The following is a 25,346-nucleotide window of genomic DNA, read 5'->3' as shown; positions in this document are numbered from 1 at the left end:
AGCTGAATGATACTTCACTGTACATATATAGACCACGTTTGCCCAGTCCATTCCCCCGGGGACAGAGCCTTAGCTTGTTGCCATATCTTGGCTGTTGTGAAAAATGCTGCAGTAAACATGTGAGTGTGATACCATGTTTTCATTTCCTTTACAAATGGGATTGCTGGATCATATGCTAGTTCTATTTTTAATTTTTTGAGGAACCTCCACATTGTTTTCCATTGTGGCTGAACCAATTTATATTCACACCAACAGTGCTCAAGAGTTCCCTCTCCTCCATGTCTTTGTTGTTTCTTGGCTTCTTGACAGTAGCATCCTGACAGATGGGAGGTGAGATCGCCCTGTGGTTCTGATTGGCGTTTCCCTGCTGAACAATGATGCTAAGCACCTTTTCATGTACCTGTTGGCCAACTGGATATCTTCTTTGGAAAAATGCCCATTCAGTTCCTCTGCCCATTTTTAAATTGGGTTGTGTGTTGTTGAGTTGTGTGAGTTCTCTGTTAATGTATTTTGGAAATAAACCTCTTGTCAGAAAAATGGTTTGCGTATATTTTCCCTTATTACTTATGCTGCCTTTTCATTTTGTTGCTTTTTCTTTTGCTGTGCAGGGTTTTTTAGTTTAATGTAGTTCCACCTGCTGATTTTTGCTTTTGTTGTCTGTACATTTGGTGCCAGAGACTTTCCTAAATACATATTTTAGAAACCTCTTATCTCATCCACTTGTCAGGATTACCTCCTTGGGGTAAGTTACCTTACCTTAAATATTGCCTAGTTGCAGAAGTCAAAAACCGACGGCTCGCTAAACCCTTGTGGAAAGGAAACACAGCCTGGGGCACAAGGGGACAAGCAGGAAACCACTAAGCCGAGTATTCATTATATACCCTAAGTTTGGGAAAGGGACCTATAAGTTTCCTTGCCCTATTGCCTGTCCACCCTTGAAATTGTTTTAGTGTTATTTGTAAATAATGTGTCAAGTGGTCTTTCTCTGTTCCTGTAGTTCACTATACTTACTACCATCTCTGAGTTTGTAACAATTCTAAGATTTTATGTATTTATGTATTTATTATTTTAAAAAAGATTTTATTTATTTATTCATGAGAGACACAGAGAGAGAGAGGCAGAGACACAGGCAGAGGGAGGAGCAGGCTCCACGCGGGGAGCCCACGCGGGACTCAATCCCAGGACCCTGGGATCACAACTTGAGCTGAAGGCAGATACTCAACCGCTGAGCCACCCAAGTGCATCCAATTCTAAGATTCTAAAATGAAAGTATTAGTGAAGGCATGTTCCAACTAATACTAAGTTAAGTCTCTTTAGGTCTTTAGTTCCTTAATACAAACCCAAAGTAGTATTTATCCGAGCTATGGGCAGTATGGAATTTCTGCTCCCAAAGTACATGCCAGCCTTTAGGTATAAGACGAATAACGGTCACACTACACACTTGGCCTACCCTACTTCCCCACAAAAATCAGTAGAATGTCTCCGTCTAGGGTGGGAGCCACGTGCATATTCCTAAACCAGCACCATGACCGGATCACACAGATCAGCCTCAGCTTCTAGAACTCGGAGACTTACTTTTATCTTTTTTTTTTTTTTTTAGCTCCCAGTACAGCGCCTTGCACACAACAGACACTCAACAAATGCTTGTCAGATACTTGTTAAATGAAAAAAACGGATCATGGTTATAATCCAGTTGGGTTATAAATGATAAATCCTGACACTGAGTGACGATGTCCTAGGTTCACAAACACTCTGACTTTACCTTTTATGCAAGGGGATCGATTCGTGTTGGTCCTATTTTATTTTACTGCTTTTTTTTGTCATTATTGTCATTGCATCAGAGGCTTATCTGATTATTTTATGTAACTTCATCAGCCACAGGGTTGGTTGATAGCATAGGGACAGAGAAAGCCGGGTAATCTGATTATGACTTCCTAGCACAGGGACCGACTATGATGAATTAAAACCTCGTCCAAGATGATGCCCACATCCGCAGTCATATTTTGAAGGATCTGGTTCTTTTTTTTTGTAAGATTTTATTTATTTATTCATGAGAGACACACAGAGAGAGAGGGAGAGACACAGGCAGAGGGAGAAGCAGGCTCCATGCAGGGAGCCCGATGTGGGACTTGATCCCAGGACTCCAGGATCACGCCCCAAGCCAAAGGCAGACGCTCAACCACTGAGCCACCCAGGGATCCCCGATGGTTCCGGTTTTGAATGGTCCTGCCAGATGTTCTCTCAGCAATTAGAAAAGCCCCATTTCTAGTGAAGTTCTTTGGACTGAAAGGTCAAAAATGACTTTGAATAGCAGCTTTTATCCTTCTTTATCTTTATCCTTCTCTAAAATGACATCTTCTCTTCTTGATCTGGGTTGATAGAAGCTGTTTCCTGTTATCTGGGATGCAGAAACAATGGTACAGGAATGACACCTGTCTTCTTGAGGGAGGATATACAATGTCTGGAAGATTGTAATTATTGATTTCTAGAATGATCAGAATCAGCTCTACTCTGGGCTGTAGACGAAGCTCAAGTCCAGTCCTTCCCTTTTCTTTTCTTTCTTGAGTTAGCTTGTTTATTCATTTTGTCACTGGAATGATCCTATTTGCTACCCCTACAATTTTGGTGTGATCCTAAAACAATGGTGCCAAGGAGGCTATTTGGCCAACTTATAGGGTTGTAAGACTTAGAGGTACCTTCTTTAGAAAAAAGAGACTCCGGTGTCCCATGTGGTGTATCCTCTTCACCAGGAAACAGGGTTAAAGATGAGCCTGCGGTAAGGAATAGAGAGAATTTTCCTGGGGCCGGCCTACTGTATATCTCTGTCTTAACGTCATATGACATGAGCGGTATTGGGAGAAAATCCTCCAAGGGTTTTCTTTTCTTTTCTTTTTTCTTTTCTTTTCTTTTCTTTTCTTTTCTTTTCTTTTCTTTTCTTTTCTTTTCTTTTCTTTTCTTTTCTTTTTTCTTTTCTTTTCTTTTCTTTTTTCTTTCTTTCTCTTTCTTTCTTTCTTTCTTTCTTTCTTTCTTTCTTTCTTTCTTTCTTCTTTCTTTTTTTTTTTAAAGATTGCATTTTATTTATTTATTCATGAGACACAGAGAGAGAGAGGCAGAGACCCAGGCAGAGGGAGAAGCAGGCTCCATGCAGGGAGCCCGACGTGGGACTCGATCTTGGGACCCTGGGTCATGACCTGAGCCGAAGGCAGATGCCCAACCAGTGAGTCCCCCAGGTGCCCCCCCACAAGGGTTTCTAGGTATCAGGTATTACAGGCTGGGTACTGACTTCTAGATCCGGACAGCCCCAACTTCCCCATGTTTCCCCGCCCTGAGAGCGCTGCCTGCTTCCTGCACTTGCTGCCTTTGTGTCACTCTGTCCTCACTCTGTCTCCTTTTGCTCCTTGGTGCCTCCAACATTTGTGAAACCAGTTTCTCACACGAGCTTGTCTGTTGTTGCCATTTCTGTTTCCCTGACCGGACCCTGACAGATACCACCTGCTTTAAGATAAATTCTTCACTTCTATTTCCGTCACAGAATTACGTGGTCAGTAAATATTAGGGGTACTTAAGGCTAACTGGACTTTTAAACTTTGCTTGAGGCAAGAGGTCTGTTGGAGGAAAGTGATTAAAACCATGAGCAAGTGTGGATTTTGAGATAACTCACACATTTCAATTACTATCCTATTTGCTTTTTGTCATTGTGTGTCAGGTGTTTCTTGGAAACAGCATTGAGGGCAGTTTATTTATTTATTTATTTATTTATTTATTTATTTATTTATTTATTAAGCTCACTCAGTTTCTGACCTTAATAGGCAAATTCAGTCCATTTGTAATTAGTGTAAAAACGAATATACTTAATTTTAATTCTTTCATTTTGTTCTGATTTTTAAAACTCTACAGGTGCTTCCTTTTTTCTCTTCCCTGCCGTTCCTGGTTCGCTCATCCTAATGTTTATCCCCATGTCCCTGAATAATCGAAAGTTAAGCTCTATGACTACAGAAAAGTGTTTTGTATGGTTTTAATTTGAAAAGAGTCCAGAGGTTTAAAATGCCCTTTTTCTAATGGTCCTGCTCTCATTCACATGGTTCTGCTAGGAAATCTTTTAGGGAAACTAGGTCAGCAGGAGAGTCAGAAGATGTCCTCTTGGGTGCTTTAGACTCCACAGGGGGGAGATTGCTTTGGCTCTCCTATTAGATATTCCCGCAGACACACTTTCTCTAAAGTATAAAGAAAAGCAATAAAAAAGTTTGAAAATCAAAAAAAATTGAAATAAAAAAACTGAAATAAAAAAAGTTCTGCTACGAAAACAGCTTATTAACTAAATCGGTGTGAAAGTTGGTGTGAACCTTTATGCCCTGCCAAGATCTGGTGTCCCTTTCCTCTCTCAGAAAAGTGCTGCTTGCACCGCAAATTCTTGTTCCTCCTTTGAGATGCATCCTGTGTCTTTCCAGTAAATCTTTCCCTGACCACCCTCTCAGAACGTGCTTCCCTCTCTGTGCACCCCCCGCCCCGCGCCTTATACATGCCTCCAGTACAGCCCTTGACACGTGGCTTTGCAGTTATTTTCCTCTGCTCTGTGCTGCTCGAGGGGAGAGACTTTCCTTCATCACCCTCTCTCCAGGACCGAGGACCAGAGCTTAATAAACACTTGCTGAGGAAATGATTAGTATTTTGCCAATAGCAGTGGTTCATTTACAGCAACGTATTTCCGGCATCTCTTTCATTTTTGCTTTTTTTCCTAGAGCAACAGAAAAGAAAAAAACCCAACTTCAGAGTTAATGTTCCCTCTAAGGAACACAGATAGTATCCTCACTAGACCTATTACGTTCCCCCGACATTAGGAGGATTTGGGTCGAGGCCGTCTGCACCCATGTCCCTCTGCTCCTCAAAGACTCTTGGGCAGATTCCTGTGTGTGAATCGATGACGAACCATCTGAAGTCAGGTTTCAATCTTGCTCATGGGCAAACACTGGCCACTAGCCTGCCTGGTAGTCCTACAAGCCGAAATAATTTCCAGCAAGACTTCCTTAGAACTTAACCAGTTTTGGGTAGTTTGGAGCTTTCTTTTGGAGATGCTCAAATGAACTCTCAGCCTTTCACTTACAAGGACCTTTTTAATCTCCCTTCCCCAGATTAAGACCTTTATTTAGCAGGACAGCAACTGAATTCCCCAGCTCTGCCAGACATTGAACTTGATTATAGATTCAATCAGTACCTAAAATCAATGCAAAAAAAAGTAAAGTCAGAAGGTTTGAAACATAAGTCCATTAAAGCTGACATTTTCTCAAAATTTTAGTGAGTAGCACCCAGCCACTCTCTGCTCCATCTATGTAAACAGCGCTATGAGTTTAAGCTAAAATAAGTAACTTGGGCCTCCTTTATAAGCAATGCAGCATTTTAAACAATGTAGAGAGACCATTGGGAAGCAATTTCCACAAGTGCAAGGACTCCTCATTTAGAGGGAATACGATCTACACATTGGGGTGAACACAGTGAACACCACCAACCAAACTGGCTCAAACACAAGGGCTAACAGAGCCGTCGTCGTGAAAAGGATGGTTGGCAAGACAAATTCCTCCAGCGGGTTCCCAATCTCAAGCATGTATGGAAGTTGGAGACCAAAGGGGGATCCTAAGAGAGCCTTGGCCACGTTTGGCAGAGTAGAGGTTCAGGGACTACTCCAGGAAATTCAACAGATAAAACCCTAGAGGCCTCTTGCTTTTTTTTTTCAAGGACAGACTGAAAACAGTAAATTACCTGTACAACCTGCAGGTGTCTACTCCCTCTGTTGGTGGAAGAGTTTGGATAGAGTGAGTCACGTTAGTTCCCTCTCCTCCTGGGCTGTCAGACGGCCTTTCCCAGCTCCCCTAGAAGTGAGACATGGCCACATGCTGGAGTTCTGGCAATGGGAAATTCCCAGGAGACACTGACCAGAACACCCCCAATTCGACTCAGATCTGACACTGTTTATCTAGAAAACAGCCACAGGTTAAGGCTCAGTTGTATAAGACCCTCCACCCCCGTGAGAAGACAGCATAAGTGCAGGTTTGTCACCTGTGCTTCTTACCAAGTGGCTAGAGATGGGAGGTTCCTCCAACCCAACCCTCCCTTAGGTTCGATTAGTTTACTAGAGCATCTCACAGAACTCAGAGAAATATTTGTCAATTTATTATGAAAGGATATATTATAAAACAGTACGTGTGGGAAGGGGCTCAGAGCCTCTATGCTCTCTGAGCACACCACTGTCTTCAAGTTTCCATGCAGTCACCCACCTGAAAGCTCTTGAACCCTAGTCCTTTGGGTTTTTTAATGGAAGCTTCATTATGGAAGCATGATTGATTAAATTAATGGCCATTAGTGATTTAACTCAATCTCTAGCCCCTCTCCCCTCCTTGAAAATCAGGAGGTGGGATTGAAAGATCCAGCCCTCTAAACACCTAGCTGTTTCCCCTGGCAAAGAGCTCCCATCCCTCCCAGTGATTCACACGATTCACACGATTCACACGGTCAACTGATTAATATAACAAAAGACACCTTGTCCTGCTGTCAACACTTAGGCAGTTCTAGGGGTTTTAAGAGCTCTGTTCCAGGAACAGGGATGAAGACCAAATATATATTTCTTATTACAAATCACAATATCACAGGTTGGATATAATGAATATAAAAAATAATGCTTGCAAAGAGTTTTTAATCACGTAAGTGATTATTGTGAAGGTTAGCAGAATATGCCATCTCAAAATATGAGCGTAAGAGTTCAGGACTTGCCAACCTCAAAATATTGTGCTTTGCATATTAATTATTCTGAGTTGTAGGCATTTGGAAAACATTAAATGCAAGGAGGGGGCTTTCTCTAAACTTCTTGTATCTGCTCCAAGACAGAACAACATGTGAAACTTGGTTGTCATAGATCTCCCTGGAGTTTCGCCAATCAGGAACCACTGTCACCACAACCAAACTTTGTCGTGAACTATCATATCTCCCATCTATTTTTTCTAAGAATCCATTCATTTTCCCTAAAAATCACTTGCTTTCCCCTAAGAGGACTATATCTTCTCTTCCCAATTAAGATAATATTTAAACCTGAACTCTAAGCCACCTCTGAATTATTCATTTTTCCCTGGGCATCTCCCATGCGTACATGAGATATACATGTTAATACACTTCTTTTATTACAGAGATCTTCGCTAAGAACTTGGAGGGTAGAGGGAAGATTAATTTTTCTCCCTCTACAGTTGTTAGGATGATATGTGAAAAGAACAGGATATAGAACTTTTTTTTTTCCTAAACCATCTCCAATGCATTTTTGGAAAGTGGGAAAAAAATGTGCCAAATGTTAAAGTTAAAAATTGAAAGAATAATTTCATTGGCAATCCATATCCCTTCACCTAGATCCTATACAACCCATTCTCTGGAGGCTCCTTTTTCTTCTCCAGCCTTGGTCCTCCTCAGAAGTATTCTGAGCCAGGCAGGCCCAGTGGCTCAGCGGTTTAGTGCTGCCTTCAGTCCAGGGTGGGGTCCTGGAGATCCGGGATTGAGTCCCGCGTCGGGCTCCCTGCATGGAGCCTGCTTCTCCCTCTGCCTGTGTCTCTGCCTCTCTCCTTCTCTCTGTCCCTCATGAATAAATAAATAAATCTTAAAAAAAAAAAAAAAGTATTCTGAGCCAAGCAGCATGCCCATCTGGAGCTCAGCTCCCACGGCAACCCCTCACTTTTATTCCATGCTTCAGGTATCCTAGACCCTGGAATTCCTGCTACTTTCATCTTTTTGAGGTCTGTTTTTCTGAGGTTAGACCACATCCATTACACATATCCCCTCGCCCAAAGGTGGCCCAAAAATAGCTGTTTGTGGGAGTGGGGAGCTGTGATATGCATGTGTAGGGGAGGAAAAAGTAATTTCCCTCTACCCTTCTAAGTTCTTGGCTAGACCCTTATAACCAAAGACAGATTAATAAGAGAAAAACAGAAGTTTATTAACATGTATGCATGGGAGGTACCCAGGGAAAAATGAGTAGCTTAAAGGCTTAGTTAGAATCTGAGTTTACATAGTGTCTTAGGAAAGGAACAACACATTTTTATAGAAGTGACAAGACAAAGGAAAAAGACTTTCAGCCCCTAGGGCAGCAAATAGTAGGGGGGCAGATTGGGAAACTAATGGTAGACAAAAGCTAGACAGTAAAGTTCGTTGTGTAGACTCCTCTGGTGCCATCTCTGAGCTGATAGGATCTGAAGTTACTTCTGGTGATCAGCTTTTGTCCTTCTTAGTAGCGAGGGGAACAGGGATACCCTTGAAAATGTATGTCCTGGTTTTAGGCACATAGAGGGAGGGCAGGGAGCTTTATATCTGCTTCTTCTCAGTTGCCTTCAGCTCAAAATAATCCTTATGCCAAGGGGGCATGTTTTGGGGTTTCTTTTTTTTAAATACATAAATATTTTGTTTAGTTATTTGACTGGGGGTGGGGGTGGGGGGGCACAAGCAGGGAGCAGGGGAGGGGCAGAGCCTGACTCCAGGCTCAATCCCAGGACCCTGGAATCATGATCAGAGCCCAAGGCAGATGCTTAACCAACTGAGCCACCCAGGCACCTCTGTTTGGGGGTTTCATATTCTGCTACCCCACAGATGGTGCTTGAATGCATGAACCGAGGTCCACACAAATGTGCACAGAGCCCCTTATGATACAGAATGGACTTAGGGGTGGGGAGAGAAAGGGGGCTGGCTGCAGACAAGGATACTGGTTTTCCTTGAATTGTTGTGTCCTAGCACAAAACTTGCAGGAGTTTGTGAATTCTAAATTTAAACTTGGTTTCTTCTTCTTCTTCTTTTTTTTTTAAAGATTTATTTATTTATGATAGATATAGAGAGAGGGAGATAGAAGCAGAGACACAGGAGGAGAGAGAAGCAGGCTCCATGCCGGGAGCCCAACGTGGGACTCAATCCCGGGACTCCAGGATCGCTCCCTGGGCCAAAGGCGGGCGCTAAACCGCTGAGTCACCCAGGGATCCCCCTAAACTTGGTTTCTAATCATTATGGAGATATATTGGTCAAAGCAAGGATAGAACATATTTTATTATTTTATGAGTTTGCTTTATAACTTTAAGTATTTAGGCATGGTATGTGAGTCTCCAACTTGTACTTTTGACCCAGGCCCTGCAGGGTTAGTAACAGCCTTGCTGAAATATACCAATTATTAACATTTTGCCACATTGACTTGCTCTATCTATTATCTATCATTCTATCTATCTATCTATCTATCTATCTATCTATCTATCTATCATCTATCTATCTATCTAATCTCCATGGGCCTTTTTTAAAATGCTGAGCCATTTGAAAGTATACTGCAGACAGACATCATGACACTTTCTCTCTGAATACTTTACCGTGTGTTTTCTGAGAACAAGGACAGTCTCCTACATAACCACAATACCATTCCACCCAAAGAAATTTAATGTTGATATAATATATTATCTATTACCTATATCCAAACTTTTTCCATTGTCTTAATAATGCCTTGTTTTCTGTTTTTTTTTTTTTTTTTTTCAATCTAGGATCCAATCCAGGATCACCCATAACATTCGTTTTTCATGTTGTATAGTCATAAAGTTACAAAAAGACCAAGAAAGCCTTTCTCTTAAATGGAGGTCAGGTTAGATTAGTCAGCATAATTTGTGGAAATGTTAAAACACTAACCACATTTAAAAAAATAGAATACAAAATCTCCAAAATTTTAAGGGAGTGAAGGGAAAGTAGAAGCCAACAACCTTTGAGCTTTAATTTCAGTGTTTTCTGAGGCTGTTATTCCTAAGTGATAGGAACCTGCTCTTTTTTCTGTAGGCTTCTGCTGATTTTATATTTGTCCTAAAATTTAGGAGGATTAAAGGCTGTGTTAGATGAAGGAATTTTCAAAGTAAATAAAACTTTATTTTTTTATTTATTTATTATTTATGATAGTCACAGAGAGAGAGAGAGGCAGAGACATAGGCAGAGGAAGAAGCAGGCTCCATGCACCGGGAGCCCAACGTGGGATTCGATCCCGGGTCTCCAGGATCACGCCCTGGGCCAAAGGCAGGCGCTAAACCCGCTGCGCCACCCAGGGTTCCCAGTAAATAAAACTTTAAATCAGTTGTTTTTAATATACAAATTTGCACTTTCCACTTTGGCAAATCCTTTCCTCACCTCTCTCTTGGCCATACTTTTTCCATTTTCTCACACAACAGTACAACCCTGATGTTTGTGAAAACTCAGTCATTTTCTGATAGCTCATTCTTTTTTTGTGGCAATAAACTGTAATGTTATGAGCATCTGTCTTATAAGATTTCATTCAAAAATAAAAATGTTCCTAACAAGAAGCACATTAACAGACAAACATTGGGTATTAGAGATCAATACCCCTAGATATTTATTTGAGGTGTCCAACATATTTTTATTTAAACACAAGAGTCCATTGGAAAGCTGACATTTTTTTGAATATTTATGCGTGCAAGAAAATAAGCAAAGAACTAAAACGTTAAAAGGCCTTTTCAAACAAAATCTTGATTCCTTTAAGATTATGAACTGCAAATTTTAAAGGTATAAGTTGGGGCACCTGGGTGGCCTTTCACTCACTCAGGTCATGATCTCAGGGTCCTAGACTAGAGCCACATCGGGCTCCCTGCACATTAGGAATCTGCTTCTCCCTCTCTCTCTGCCCCTCCCCTCACTCCTGCTTGTGCACACGATCTCTCTTTCTCTGGGTCAATACATAAAATCTTTTTTTTTTTTTTTTCATAAAATCTTTTTTAAACAAGACATAAAGAGTTGAAGATCAGGAAGATAATATTGTCTATGCAGTCTGTTGTGTATATATGGAAATAATACATTTCTATTTATTTATAACACATTCTACGTAGACAGATCATCATGCATCTAAGTCAATGCTATTGAAAGTATGATGCACAAGCAGATGCCACATAGCAAACTATTTGTCATCAGCTTTTGAAATAGATTTCTAGCTGCAAGATGGAACTGCTCCTTCCCCGGGTGCCACATCAGTGAACTGAAACTCAGAGAGCAATCATGTCCCTGTACATTCTCAGCTTCACCAGAAACAGACTATCCAGTTCCCAGTTGCCACGCCAACTCTGGACTCTGTTTATTTCCTTCTTCCTTCTCACCCCAAGCAAGGTTGACTATGTAGCCTCGGCCAATCTGATATTTTCGTTCTCTCTTCCTTGTTCTTTATTCTTTGTCTTATAAAAGCTTTCATCCTTCTTCCCCATTTTACAGTTCTCTGAATAGAGGCTGGCTGCTTCAGAGATGTATCACCTAATTTGTCTTTAATCATTTTTTAACATAGGCCATAAGGAAATAAGTAATAAATTGAGGGTAAACATTTAGAAACTTTTAAAGCAATATGTCAGGATACTTTTATATATGTTTTATCTAAGAACAGAAGGCTTGGTTTCTACTTTGTATGTCTTTTTACTCCATTTTTCTAGTCTTGTCCTTTTTTGTTGTATTTTATGAAGTATGAGTTCATGATGGATTGGGAAAAGAAAAACTGGTTCTTCACCTCAGATAGTTGGAGAAGCATTGTTCTGAACATGGTGTTTGTCAGGAGTGTGGGGTGTGTGTGTGTGTGTGTGTGTGTGTATGTTTATAGGGATGAAGGAAAAGAGAGGTGAAGTGGAAAGTCATTAGATCAAGTACAATATCATTTGTAAAAGAGCTGGGGTTTATATTTAATAATAAAAGACCATATATGTTTCCCAAAATGATGCAAATAAAGAGATTCAGAACAAGACCACCCCCTGCCCCCATAAAGAAAAAAAAAAACAAAAACCATGGCATTGTTGCATGCGGATTACTTTGAGCTCAAGGCAATCAAGACCCAGAAGTCTCAGGAAAAGCTCTTAACCTCCCCCCTTAACTGCCTAAAAACATAAATTTCTCCATTTGTGGGGGAAATCTGCAATTATAAAGAAAATTTACATTGGAAAGGGGTCCTATGTCAAGAAGAGAACTACTACCAGAGATAAACCATTTTTACTTAAGAAACTGATCTGCATAACCTGTGTTTGCCAGACATCTCCTCCTATCCCCTTTCTGTAAACTTTGAATCCCCAGGCCCCTTTCCTTTCCTTAGTTCAGAATGTTACAGGATGTTACATAAACCTTGATTGCCTGGCTGCGTTTCAGGTCTCCTGTACCCGAACATAATTAAATTTTTTTTCTCCTGTTAATCTTTCCTATACCATTTTAATTATTAGATCAGCCAAAAGATCTAGAAGGGGAGAATAAAAATGTCCTCTGCTTCGCAAATTCATAAACCAGCAAATGGGTTAGCTAATCTCCTGTTATTATTTGAAATCATTTATAGGAAATCAATGAAACAACAAAAGATGTGCCAGGTCTCAGCACTTGAATATTTTTAGGGTTTTGTCTGTTTTGTTTTGTTTTTTTCCCCTCCCTGGTTTAGTTTTTCTTTCTGCTTGTTTTTCTCTTACAGTGTCCATACTAATAATGGCTTCCCATGTTACTCATGTGGGTCCCTCTACCCTTCTAAGCTCTCAGCTGGAGCCCTATAAAAAAAGACAGATTAATAAGAGAAATACAAATAGAAGTTTGTAACGTATACCTAATATATACATGAGATAACTCTCAGAAGTGGTGTAGAATTCAGGCTTGAATACCATCTCTAGCTAAAGACAAAGAAGGAAGGGTGTGGGGGAAGTCAGTTATAGGGAGACGAGTAGGATAAGTCTGGTAAACAGAGTAAGATTTGCCATGGATATCTAAGTCGGTGACTTTTGCATTGATAAGAGTTTCTTATGATTTCATCATCTTCCTCTGCCTGGTACAGAGAAGGAGACACCCTTACAAATGTATATTTCCTTATAAATATAAATTTCTCTTAGAAAAAAAGTAACTTCTATTCTGTTTTTGAAGCTTCTCTTGTGTCTGGTGTTTCTCAAAAATACTCCTTATGCCAAAGTTTTCTTGGGGTGGCATATTGTGTCACCACCCTTCACTAATCAGTGTCAATATCGACATTCACTTCAGATTTGCCTCAAAGTCTCTCAGCAGACTGGGTGAGAACCACCTACCTCTCTCACATGGTCTGTTCTTCATGAGTCCATCTCTTTTACTCCTCCAAAGGGTCCTTTTTCTTTTATTTGCCACTCCTTCCTTTCTCCATCATAGTGGTTCCTGAAATTCTTTTTTCTCTGAATTCTTTCCTTCCATTAATTTCATCTCACACGGACAGCTTCATTAGATGATCTCAGGGTATATATATATAATATATATATATTATATATATAGTATAATTTTGAATTTTATGCAGTTGTTCTCAAGCCATGCCTCCTGCTGGCCACCCACTTCTACAACAATGTCCCTATGGATTCTAGATTCCTGCAAAATAGGAGTAGCTATTCTGGTTCTGGAGCTTCACTGCCGAAGATAATAGCTATTGAAGTTCAAATATTTACATTTTTAAAAATTAACATTAGGAGTGTGTGGATGGCTCAGTCGGTTAAGTGTCTGCCTTTGGCTCAGCTCATGATCTCAGGTCCTGGGATTGAGCCCTGTGTGGAGCTCCCTGCTCAGCAGGGGGCCTGCTTCTCCCTCAGCCTCTGCCTGCCCCCCACCCCTCGTTTGTGGGCTCTCTCTCTCTCAAATACATAAAAAATCTTTGTAAAAATTAACATTAAATTAAAATAAGTTTTTTTTTTTAGGATTGTATTTATTTATTCATGAGAGACACAGAGACAGAGGCAGAGGGAGAAGCAGGCTCCATGCAGGGAGCCTGATGCGGAACTCGATCCCAGGACCCCAAGATCATGACCTGAGCCAGAGGTAGATGCTCAACCACTGAGTCACCCCAGAGTCCCTAAATTAAAATAAGTTAACATTAGGTAAAATTAAGCATTCAATTCCTCAGTTGTATTAGCCAGATTTCAAATGCTCAATGGCCACATGTGGTAAGCTGCTGTCATAATGGACATGGTACCTTGGAAAATGCTTAAAATCATAAAGTTGAACAAAAATCAAAATGGCTGCACTAATGTTTCGGCCAAGCTTGATTTTAAAGTAACCTTTATCCTCTCCTCTGCAAACCTCCCTGCCTCCCTTCTTAGCCTTTTGTTTCAGGAACCCAGTACCACCCTAAAGACATGGTGAACAGAGTCAGCAGCAGGTACACAGTTCCTTCAAAACCGGCTACATCCTGTATTCCTTTATTAAACCTTCCAGTCCCTTCCTCCAGGCAGGCTTGCGGTGTTTGAAGGCCTTAGCCTGCTGCAGCCTCCTTTGCCAACAAAGCCATCCAGCTATTGTTCCTCTTTATCTCATATTCTCCTTTCACATTGTATTTTGGCTCCGCAGCACAAAGATCAGTTTTCGACCACACGCTTAGAATATTTTCATCATTGCAGAAAGTTCTACTGGGCAGGAGGGAGCTCTATTCCCCATAACACCTCAGTGTTTACAGAAAATCGTCAGCAAATGAATATTACTAGTAGGATTATTATGATGAAGATCAAGAAAAGTTATATTTGTAATGCATCATAAAAAAAGCATTGAAGGGTCAGAATGGAAGGAGATAAGATATTGTGAACTTTAGAAGACCTTTAAAAAAGACTTTTAAGGGGCAGCCTGGGTGGCTCAGTGGCTCAGCGGTTTAGCGCGGACTTCAGCCCAAGGCCTGATCCTGGAGACCTGGGATCGAGTCCCACATCAGGCTCCCTGCATGGAGCCTGCTTCTCCCTCTGCCTGTGTCTCTGCCTCTCTCTCTCCTCTCTGTGTATTCTCATGAATAAATAAATAAAATCTTAAAAAAAAAGACTTTTAAGAACTTTAAAAAAAACACCAACAATAAAAATAATAGAGAATACCTGCCCTATTTATTTGCACAGGTGTGTGTGTGTGTGTGTGCACATGCATGAGATCCTTGTGAGAAGAAAATTTGAGAGTCCATGAATTGCAAAGCCCTAGACAAGTGTGAGGGATTGTTAGCAGTAATCATAACACCATGAACAACAATTTGGTTATTATTCCTGGTGATAGGACCAGGAGCTGGGAGGGTGATGTGAAATTGTTTGAGATGCACAGGAACATTTCCTGCATTATTCTTTCTCACTCTGTTTTACGGGAGCATTTGCAGATTCAGTCTCTCCAGGGGAGCTGAACGTGCAGGAAGCACTGACCAATGGTGCTGCTTTCAGAGCATCAAGATGTACCTCCACCCTAAAGCTTTGAGCCCTGCAAGTAGCTGAGCTTGTGAAAGGAAGCCCTTCACCTGGTGAGCAGCATTCTTGGGTTCTGAATTCCATCTCTAGAAAACCAGTCGTCCCAGGCAGAGAAGCTGCAGGCCGTCGGGGGCCTCTGTCTCTTGCGGTGGGGGGGCTCTGAGTCAGTGGCTGCCCTCCAGCACTGGCCCTGGCCCCTCAGTCGCTTGTTCTCTATTCCCTTTCCTTTAGATTGGGAGCAGATGGGGTCACAAAACAAGAGCTTTGGGGAGGATAAACAAAATAATTTTGCTTAACAAAATGTAAAGTTTTTACAGAAAAATGTTGCTGTATCATGTATAATTGAATAAAAACACAATGAATGTCTTCATTAGTGTAACTGTAAGAAGAAAGACTCTCCGAGTTGGAAGAGGCACGAAGAACCACGTAACCCCACAGATGAGGAGATTCCTGTTAAGAAACCGTCACCCAGTCTCTGCTTAGGAACCACATTAATGAGTGTCCTGGAAGGGAAGAAAGGGCTCTCTGACCCGGTAAGCAGAAAGGGCCTATTTACTAAATCACAGGCAGGTTTTACAGAAATCATGTAGGGCCTTGAGGTCAGTGGTATCGGGGAGCCCGTGCTTCCCGGAAGGCGGCAGTCCTGGGACTCTGGGGGGTAGCCTGCGGAGGGCGCGGGGCTGCTCTGTCAAAATACAAGAGCTGGGGGGCTTGAACAACAGACATTTGCTTCCCGCTCTTCTGAAGCCCCGGCTCCGGGCATTGGCAGGTTCAGTTCCTGGTGAGTTGGTTCCGTGGCTTGCAGACAACAGCCTTCCCACAGGTCCTCACGTGGCAGAGAAAGCAAGCTCTGGTCTCTTCCTTTTCCTAGAAGAAAGCTGATCTCATCATAGGGGGTTGCCTTCTGGAGCCTGTGAAACCTAAGCACCTCCCAAAGGCCCTAGTTCCAAATATTGCTTTGAGGATTAGGGTGTTAACATAGGAATTTGAGGGTGGAGTGGGGGAGGTGGGGAGGGGGGGCACAAACATTCAGTCCCTTACAGTAACAATGGAGAGGGCCCCCTGATAGGCCCCATCACCCTCAGCAGAGGGATGAAGACAATCCAAGGCAATGACATAAAGAGAACCGTGGAGTAAGTACCCTGACGTCACTTTCCACCAGTCCTACCATTACCCAGTCTCCATAAGGAGCCGGAGGGTAAGGCGCTGGTGGTTGTGGTTCGCATCAGTGAGCCTCTTTTGGCACAGAGCAAGGTAGATAAGGATCCAGAGTGGCAAAGGGAAAATACCCAGCCTGCCTCTTGGGCCACTTTTCCCCCTGGATTGACTAAATGTCATAATGTATATAAAGTTCTTAGCCTGGTACACATAGTACTGGGGAAGCTCAATAGACGCTAGTATGCTGGGGCGCTGGATGGCTCAGTGGCTGAGCGTCTGCCTTTGAATTAGGTCCTGGGATTGGGTCCCCCGTTGGGATCCCTGCCTGGAGCCTGCTTCTTTATGTCTCTGCCTCTCTCTCTGTCTCTCGCATGAATAAAAGTAAGATTAAAAAAATTTTAATATATGCTACTATGCTGGGTATCAATTTTATAGTCCCAGTGCTTGTTACTCAGGGGTACACATATTCAGCTTTCGCAAAATTGCTTTAAAAAGAAGTTTGGGGATCCCTGGGTGGCGCAGCGGTTTGGCGCCTGCCTTTGGCCCAGGGTGCGATCCTGGAGACCCGGGATCGAGTCCTACGTCGGGCTCCCGGTACATGGAGCCTGCTTCTCCCTCTGCCTGTGTCTCTGCCTCTCTCTCTCTCTGTCTCTCTCTCTCTGTGTGTGACTATCATAAATAAATTTTAAAAAATTAAAAAAAAAGAATTTTGGATTTCAAGTCCCAGTTTCTGGTGAGTAGATTGCAGAAAATGTAATCTTGCTGTCATTATAACTCAGTCATCTTTGAAAAATTCATTTTCTTTAGATTGCCACATTCAGGGTTTTCTCTTCCACCTTCTTCTCCCTTTCTCCTCTTTTCTCCAGGCCTGATCTAAATTTCTGGAAGGATCTTATGAATTATCTAGGCATTGGTAGTATATGACTCACTGCCATCCTCTGTCCTCTTCTATAATATTATCACCTATTCTTTCCAACACTATGGTTTATGATGCATGTCCTGTGCTTGGAGTCTTCCAGGTTTTATCCCTAATATTCACAATCAAGCTTTGGAATTAAAAACAAATAAAACCAAAAATCTCCCAGCCTCCCTTGCCCCCTTAGCTAGATATCCAGATGCAATGAATGACCTGTACAACCACACATAGCTGTTTCTAAACTTAGTGTTAAAGTGTTTTATTCAGAGTCAAATGTCATAGAATTCTGTCTGGAGTAACTGAATTAAATAGCAGAGGTGATATTTAATCAGAGACAAACAGCCAGCTATGATCCTATTAATTATAAAATTCATTTTTTTGGCGCTTCATATTTACTAGGGAGTGAATAAGATTGACCATCCAGTAGCCACATATTAGCGATATTTGACCTACTTTGTCAGGAGACACTTTTCGTTTTCATAAATGTGTTAATTTGAGGTTTGGCTCTTCACGGAATTTCTGCTTCCAGATAATCTTTTATTTTTTTTTCCTTTGGCCTCACTAGTATGAAAATGGAAATAAGTTTGCTGGAATCTTTAGGATTCAGTCTGGTATATGCTGCAAGGAGATAAAGGAATAAAACCAATGATAACTTTGATTTTTTAATGCATCCTAGAAAGATATTTGCACAGCTTCAAATGCTCTGAATATTGGAATTTTGACATTTTGAAATAAGATTAATATGGTCTGTGGTTTGTGCCAGTTCTCAAACTGGGAGAGACTGGTGCTGATTCTAGATGTGAAGGTCACCACTGAAATCCAACAAATGACAAAGGAATGTGGAACTACAGCAGTCATGAGGATATAGTTCATCTGCCTGCCTTTTGTGGTTAGTTCTGAACAAGTGAGAGACTAAAGTTCAGGATCCTTTGGCCGTGTTAACATTTGGGCATCCAATAGAAAAATACGAATAAAAAACATTCTGTCCTCAACATACACATCTAGAGAGTCCAGTAGTGATTACTGCAAGATCTTACTTGCTGAGGGCTTTGCTAAATTATATGAAAAAGCAAGGATTTACACATATCTTCATTGCTAGGACACAGTGTATTCTCAACATATTACAATTGTTCCCTCTTGAGAGGTGTTGCTTGGTGCTCATTGAATAACAAGAGAAGAATCAGTATAAATGGTAGAGAGATTATAAGCGCAAACACCCCTTTAATGCTTTCTTTGTGCCAGTCTCTGTAATAACACTTTACATATATTAACTTATGAAATTCTCCCAACAACTCTACAATTACAATTACAATTCCTATTATTCCCATTTTACTGATGAAGAAATTGATACAGAAGCATTTGTCTAATATTTGCCGAGTATCTACTATGTACCTGATGCTGGCCTAAGAATTAGGAATACCTCAAGGTGTCTCCACCTTCATGGAATTTACTATCTAGTGGTAACAGACAAAAATAAACCATAAAAATGTAAATTATATGGTAAGTTAGAATGTTATAAATGCTACTGAAAAAATGTAAAGCATTAAAGAAGGGAAGGTTTCTAGGTATGCGTTTGTGTACACGTGCATGCAATTTAAAGGCTGATGTGAGAAGGGGCTCAACATTGCTCATCATCAGGGAAATGCAAATTAAAACCACAATGAGATATCACCTTACACCTGTTGTTTGGCTAGACTCCAAACAACATGAAATAACAAGTGTTGGCGAGGATGTGGAGAAAAAGGAACCCTTGTGTACTATTGTTGAGAATGAATATTGGTGCAGCCACTGTGGAAACCAGTATGGAGGTTCTTCAAATAGAAATAGAAATAACAGGGATCCCTGGGTGGCGCAGAGGTTTAGCGCCTGCCTTTGGCCCAGGGCATGATCCTGGAGACCCGGGATCGAATCCCACGTCGGGCTCCCGGTGCATGGAGCCTGCTTCTCCCTCTGCCTGTGTCTCTGCCTCTCTCTCTCTCTCTCTCTCTGTGTGACTATCATAAATAAAAATAAACAAATAAATAAATAAAAATTAGATCATCTTTAAAAAAAAAAAGAAATAGAAATAACATATGATCTAGTAATTCTACGGCTGAGTGCCCAAAGAAAACGAAAACACTAATTAGAGAAGATATATGCACCTGTATGTTTATCCAAGCTATGAAAGTAACCCAAGTGTCCATTGATAGATGAATGTGTAAAGAAGATGTGACATGTATATACAACAGAATGTTATTTGTCCATAAAAATGAGCCCTTGCCATTTGCAACAACATGGATGGGCCTAGAGGATACATGCTATGTAAAGTAAGTCAGACAGAGAAAGGCAAATATCACAGGGATTTCACTTATGTGTAGAATCTGAAAAGAAAAGACAAAGGAATAAACAAAAAGCAGAAACAGACTCATAGATACAGAGGACAAACTGATGGTTGCCAGAGGGGAAGAGATTGAGGGGAATAAACAAAATTGGTGAAGGGGACTGGGAAGTATAGCCTTCCAGTTATGAAACGAACAAGTCACCGTGATAAAAGGTCTGCATAGGGAACATGGCAATGGTATTATAAGAGTGCAGTTTGGTGGGCACCTGGGTGACTCAGGGGTTGAGTGGCTGCCTTTGGCTTGAGTTGTGATCCTGGAGTCCTGGGATCGAGTCCTGCATTAGGCTCCCTGCAAGGAGCCTGCTTCTCCCCACTGCTTATGTCTCTGTCTCTCCCTCTGTATCTCTTATGAATAAATACATAAAATCTTTTTAAAAAATGGTGTAGTATGGTGACAGATGGTAGCTACACTTGTAGTGAATATAGAATAACAAGTAGATTTGTCACATCATTACATCGTGTTCCTGAAACTAATGTAACATTGCACCAAATGTCAATAAAAGGGAAAAAATTAAAAATAAAGGATAACGAATAAGGAAAGCCTCACTGAGAATGTGACTTTGAGCAAAGATTGAGGGAGATGAAGAGAGATCTACACAGCAAACCTCTGGGAGGATAGTGTGTCACCGACAGTAAACTGCCGAGTGTGAAAGCCCTGAGTAGGTGCCTGGATTGTTCGAGACAAAGCAGGAAGGCCCCGGTGGGTGGAGTGAAGCAAATATGTCGGAGAGGAACAAAAGAAGTTGGAGAAGTAGGAGGAATGGCCAGATCCTGTGGGCCTTGCAGACACTAACTTTTATGGAGCTGAGAAGCTTCGGGAGGGTTGTGAGCAGAGAAGCTGCATGATCTGACTTCTGTTGTAAAAATATCATCTGGATGCTATATTGAGAATAGACTATGCGTGGGCAGGCGGGATATGGGGTTGGGAGGCTGGGGCAGAAACCACAGACAGGCAGTGGGAGGCCGAAAGGATGCCCCGGGGGACCTGGAGACCAGCAACAATAACCTGGGAGGGCCACGAAGGGGAGTGAACCAGGGTAGTCGCGCAGGAGGTGGTGAGAATCATCAGATTCTTTATGCTGCAGGTGGAGTCCATGGGTTTGCTAGCAGGTGGGGTATGGGCCAGGAAGAGAAGAAAAAGTTGGCTCCAAACTTTCTGCCCCGATCAGCTGGAAAGGTGAGGCTGCCATTGACTCAAGTTGAGGAAAACCTAGAGAGAAGCAGGCTTGCTGAGAGCAGGAGCTCAGTTTGAACACGCTAGGTTTGACACCGTAAGACATCTGTGGAAGGCCGGCTAATGACCCCTGAAAGGGGCCATCCGGTTCCTAACCCCTGGGACCTATGGATATGTTTGGTTACACGGCAAAGGATAATTAAAGTAGTGGACAGAATTAAGGTTGCCCAGGTTGCTAATCAGCTCACCTTATGCTAGGGAGTGTATCCCACGCTATCCAGGTGGATGTCCTATAACTGTAAGCCCTTCAACGTGGGAGAGGGAGACTAAGGGGTCAATGTCGGAGTGATGCAACGTCAGAAAGACTTGCTCGCCCGTTGCCGGCTTTGAACAGGGAAGGGGGCCACCAACGAAGAAATGCCAGCCGTCTAAGAAAAGGGGTTTTCCCCCAGAGCCTTTAGAAGGACTGCAGCCCTGCTGACACCCTGGCTTTACCTAGTGAGACCCGTTTTGGACTTCTGACCTCCAAAACAGTAAGATAATAAATTCATGTGTTTTGAAAAAGATTTTATTTATTTGATACAGTGTGTGTGTGCGTGTGTGTGTCCACGAGTCAGGGGAGGGGCAGAGGGAGAGGGAGAAGCAGATTCCCTGCTGAGCAGGAAGCCTGACATGGGGCTCCATCACAGGACCCTGAGATCATGACCTGAGCCAAAGGCAGACACCCCAACTGACTGAGCCACCCAAGCACCCCATTAAATTCATGTCGTTTTAAATCACTCCATTTGTGACAATTTGTTGCAGCAGAAGTAGAAAAATATGACATCCAAAGGGAGATAGCTTGTAGGCAGCTGGATATTTATGTCTGGACTTGGGATAGAGGATGGGGATAAACATTTGGAGTTATCAGCATATTAATGGTACTTAAAACCAAGACACTGGATGAGGTCACCAAGGAAGTGAGTAAAATCAGGGAAGAGAAGAGAAAAAAGAAATCCAAGGACTGAGCTTGGGAAGAACTGACATTGAGAGGTCAGGAAGATGAGAAGGAGCCAGCAAAGGAGACCTGGAATGAGAGGCTAGTGAGGGAGGAGGACGGCCAGGTGAGTGTGCTGCCCAGAAGCCACGAGGAGGAAGTGTTTTGAGGAGATGAGGTGATGACACGTGTCAAAGGCTGACAAGTCACCTAAAATGAGGAGTGGGGATAGATCGTTGGCTTGAGCAATGTAAAGGTTACTGGGGACCTTGGCAAGAGCAGTTTGGGCACAATGGTGTGGACGAGAGCTTTTTGGAGTGGGATTTAAGCAAAAATGGGAAGAACAGAATTGGAGACAGTGCACACAGACACCTCTTAAAGAGTTCTGCTACAAGAATGAGCAGAGGCACAGGGTGTTCGCTGGAAATGAAAGTGGACCTTCTGGGTGGGAGTTTGAGAAATACAGCATATTTGCATGTTGATGAGAGTGAGCCAGCGGAGAGGGCCCGAGAGGCTGGGAAATTGCCTCAGGGTCAAGGCCGTTGTGCAGTAGAGAGGAGCTGTCCCCGCTGAGGTCACCCAGACAACCCCCCCCCCCCACTTGAGCAGAGCCCCTTAGCCCCTTAGCAGACCAGCAGCTGTGCTGGTGGGTTAGCCCGGTGGCCCAGCCGAGCCCAAGTCACATGGCCAACCTGGGAAATTGTGAGCTCAAGAAGCGGTCGCTGCCTTAGGCTGATAGGGTTACTGGGTGGTTGCTGTGCGGGAAGAGGTAACTTATATTGGGGCAAATCAGTTGCCTGCGTTTGGATTTAAGTGACCACATAACTTCAAGATCATAACTGATTGATATGCAAGAGGTGTTAGTGGTTTCATTGTAACAAGGTTGTAAGAAAACTTCTGTTTTTATGGGCCTGTACGGGTATCATACTGTATATTATTATGTATATTATGTATATCATTATGTATATACAGCATTTTATTTATGTACATATTATTCATATACAGCATATGTATTATTACATATATAGCATATTATTTATGCTGAATTTTCAATTTCCTTTTTCTCGGGAAAAAAGGGGGAATGTAATCACCTTCAGTGACTTATTTATGACATGAAAATTGATATTCTCTTTCTTGATAGGTGGCAAAAAAAATAAAAATAAATAACACTATCACTGTTCTCTGAACGCTTGTCTAGACAACACCCAGGAACTGTTTTCTCTTGCTCTAACATTCTGTAACTTAATTTTTTTTTTTTTACAATTTGTCTTCATTTCCTTTGTAAGATCATGAGGGGATCATTTGCAAATATTTTTTACTTGAAAACACGAATTTTTCATGTTAACTAGCTTGATTGTGACAATTATTTCACAACGTTTGTTATGTCAAAACACCAAATTATACAACTTAAAGATGTACAATTTAATTGTCATTTATACCTCAATAAAGATGGGGGAGAAAAGAAAATAAAGTTTGGTTCTTCAAAGTAAATTCATTAAAAGAAGGAAGGAAGGAACAGAACACCATTTTCCAAAGCTTTAATTGCCCTTAGTACTGATCTACAAGTGATTGTGCAAACTCACTTTGAGGATATTGTAACGGCCTTTACCTTTGCAGATCGGATACAGCATAGACATGGTTTGTTTCTCAGAGGCTTGGGGCAGCAATTTGCTAGTTGAAATCTAAGAACTGGGGGATACCTGGGTGGTTCAGCGGTTTAGCGCGTGCCTTTGGCCCAGGGCGTGATCCTGGAGTCCCGGGATCGAGTCCCACATCAGGCTCCCTGCATGGAGCCTTCTTCTCCCTCCTCCTGTGTCTCTGCCTCTCTCTCTCTGTCTATCATAAATAAATAAATAAATCTTAAAAAAAAAAAAAAGAAATCTAAGAACTGTGTTTGTCCCAAGGCACGGTGATGTGTTAATAACCATTCTTGTCCACACAAATTTTTGAGTCATTTTGTGCTAGATCATTATGCAACGACCTATCAGGAAGCATTTGAGAAAGGCCAGCTTTGTTTACAGCCCTATATGACAGATGATGGAGAAATCATAGAAACCATGCTTGACATCCGCTGTAGAGCCCAGGCTGTGTGAGTGGACAGCGTTTCCCTATTTTGGTGTCTAGGTATTAAATACATGAAGCATTTCCTTATCTATATAATGGGGTATCAATCTGGACTTCTATATAAATAATAGTTTTACTGAACACATATATCAGGAACTAAGACCTTTGTACACTTCCAGGATGGAACATTGAATGCTCAAAGCAGTTGAATTCAACATTTTAACTTATTTATTTCTCTAATTAATTAATTAGAGTGAGCCAGCGAGTGAGCCAGCAGGGGGTGGGGAAGGACAGAGGGAGAGGGAGAAAGAGAGAGAGACTCTTAAGCAGGCTCCTCGCCCAGCATAGAGCCAGGCAGGGGCTCCATCTCATGACCCTAAGATCATGAGCTGAGCCGAAATCAAGAGTCCAATGCTTAACTGACTGAGCCATTGAGGTGCCCCTTAACTTTTAAAAATTCTTAGACATGAAAACAGTTTTCAAAAACCTTCAAAGTACATTTTGTCATGAACTAAAGAGCAAATGTATGAATTAAAGTAATATTGAAAGAGAATGTTTCTTTCACCATGAATTCACCCTTTGAATGTGTTTCTTTTAAAGAAATCAGTGGATTCATGGGAAGAACAAGTAGGAGGAAAACATAACAGAGTAATGTATCTATTGGGCAGCCATAAAAGAAGGGAAATTTTGGCAAAGGCAAAATGCAATCTCAAAATACTAGAGATGGAAATCACAATGAGACCACTACTACATGCAATAAGGAGGTTTTCCTTACTTTGTAAAAAGTTGTGGCTTGAGTGAAGCGGATTTTAAAACCGAGTAGATAAGAAAATGCTGGTACTAACTCGAAATATACGTTGCCAAACAATGTGCATGATTTTCAGGAATGGTGACATTGACGTTGCTCACATGCCCTAGGAGAGGGGAGGAGTTTGGGATGAAAAAATGTCTTGTTATCATCGTTAGATAACAATGTTATCTATTATTGCATAACAAATTACCCCATGGCTCAGCGGTTTAGCCCCTGCCTTCGGCTCAGGGCGTGATCCTGGAGTCCAGGATTGAGTTCTGTATGCTTCTCCCTCTGCCTGTGTCTCCGCCCCCCCCTCTCTCTCTCTCTCTCTCTCTCTCTCTGTGTGTGTCTCTCATAAATAAATAAATACAATCTTTAAAAAAACACACACACACACAAATTACCCCAAAATTTATCGACTTAAAACAATATCAATGCATTACCTCACTTAGTTTTCGAGGATCAGGATTCCAGGAGCTGCTTAGCCAAATGGTTCTGGTTCATGAGGTTGCAGTCAATCTGTCAGCAGGGACAGCTGTCTTCTGAAAGCTTGAATGAAGCTCTGAGGAGAATCCACTTTCAGATGTGTTCACATGGCTGTTGGCAGAAGGTTTCAATTCCTCACCTTTTATTTTTATAACCTAATCTAGGAAGTGACATACCACTA

General features: G+C 41.8%; 1 long non-coding RNA gene across 1 annotated transcript; it reads right to left on the bottom strand.

Annotated features, from left to right (window-relative positions):
* Window positions 1-3,735: 3,735 nt before the first annotated feature.
* LOC140602772 (uncharacterized) lies at window positions 3,736-25,284 on the bottom strand. Its single transcript, XR_012005668.1, has 5 exons — window positions 25,123-25,284; window positions 5,755-5,864; window positions 5,138-5,212; window positions 4,524-4,735; window positions 3,736-4,214 (listed from the first exon to the last, which is right to left on the bottom strand). It is a non-coding gene; the product is annotated as an uncharacterized lncRNA (long non-coding RNA).
* Between the last annotated feature and the right edge of the window lie 62 nt (window positions 25,285-25,346).

This window comes from Canis lupus, chromosome 13 (genome assembly GCF_048164855.1).
Source record: "Canis lupus baileyi chromosome 13, mCanLup2.hap1, whole genome shotgun sequence".
Classification (NCBI taxonomy): domain Eukaryota; kingdom Metazoa; phylum Chordata; class Mammalia; order Carnivora; family Canidae; genus Canis; species Canis lupus.
This window is presented reverse-complemented; position numbering and strand designations above follow the sequence as displayed.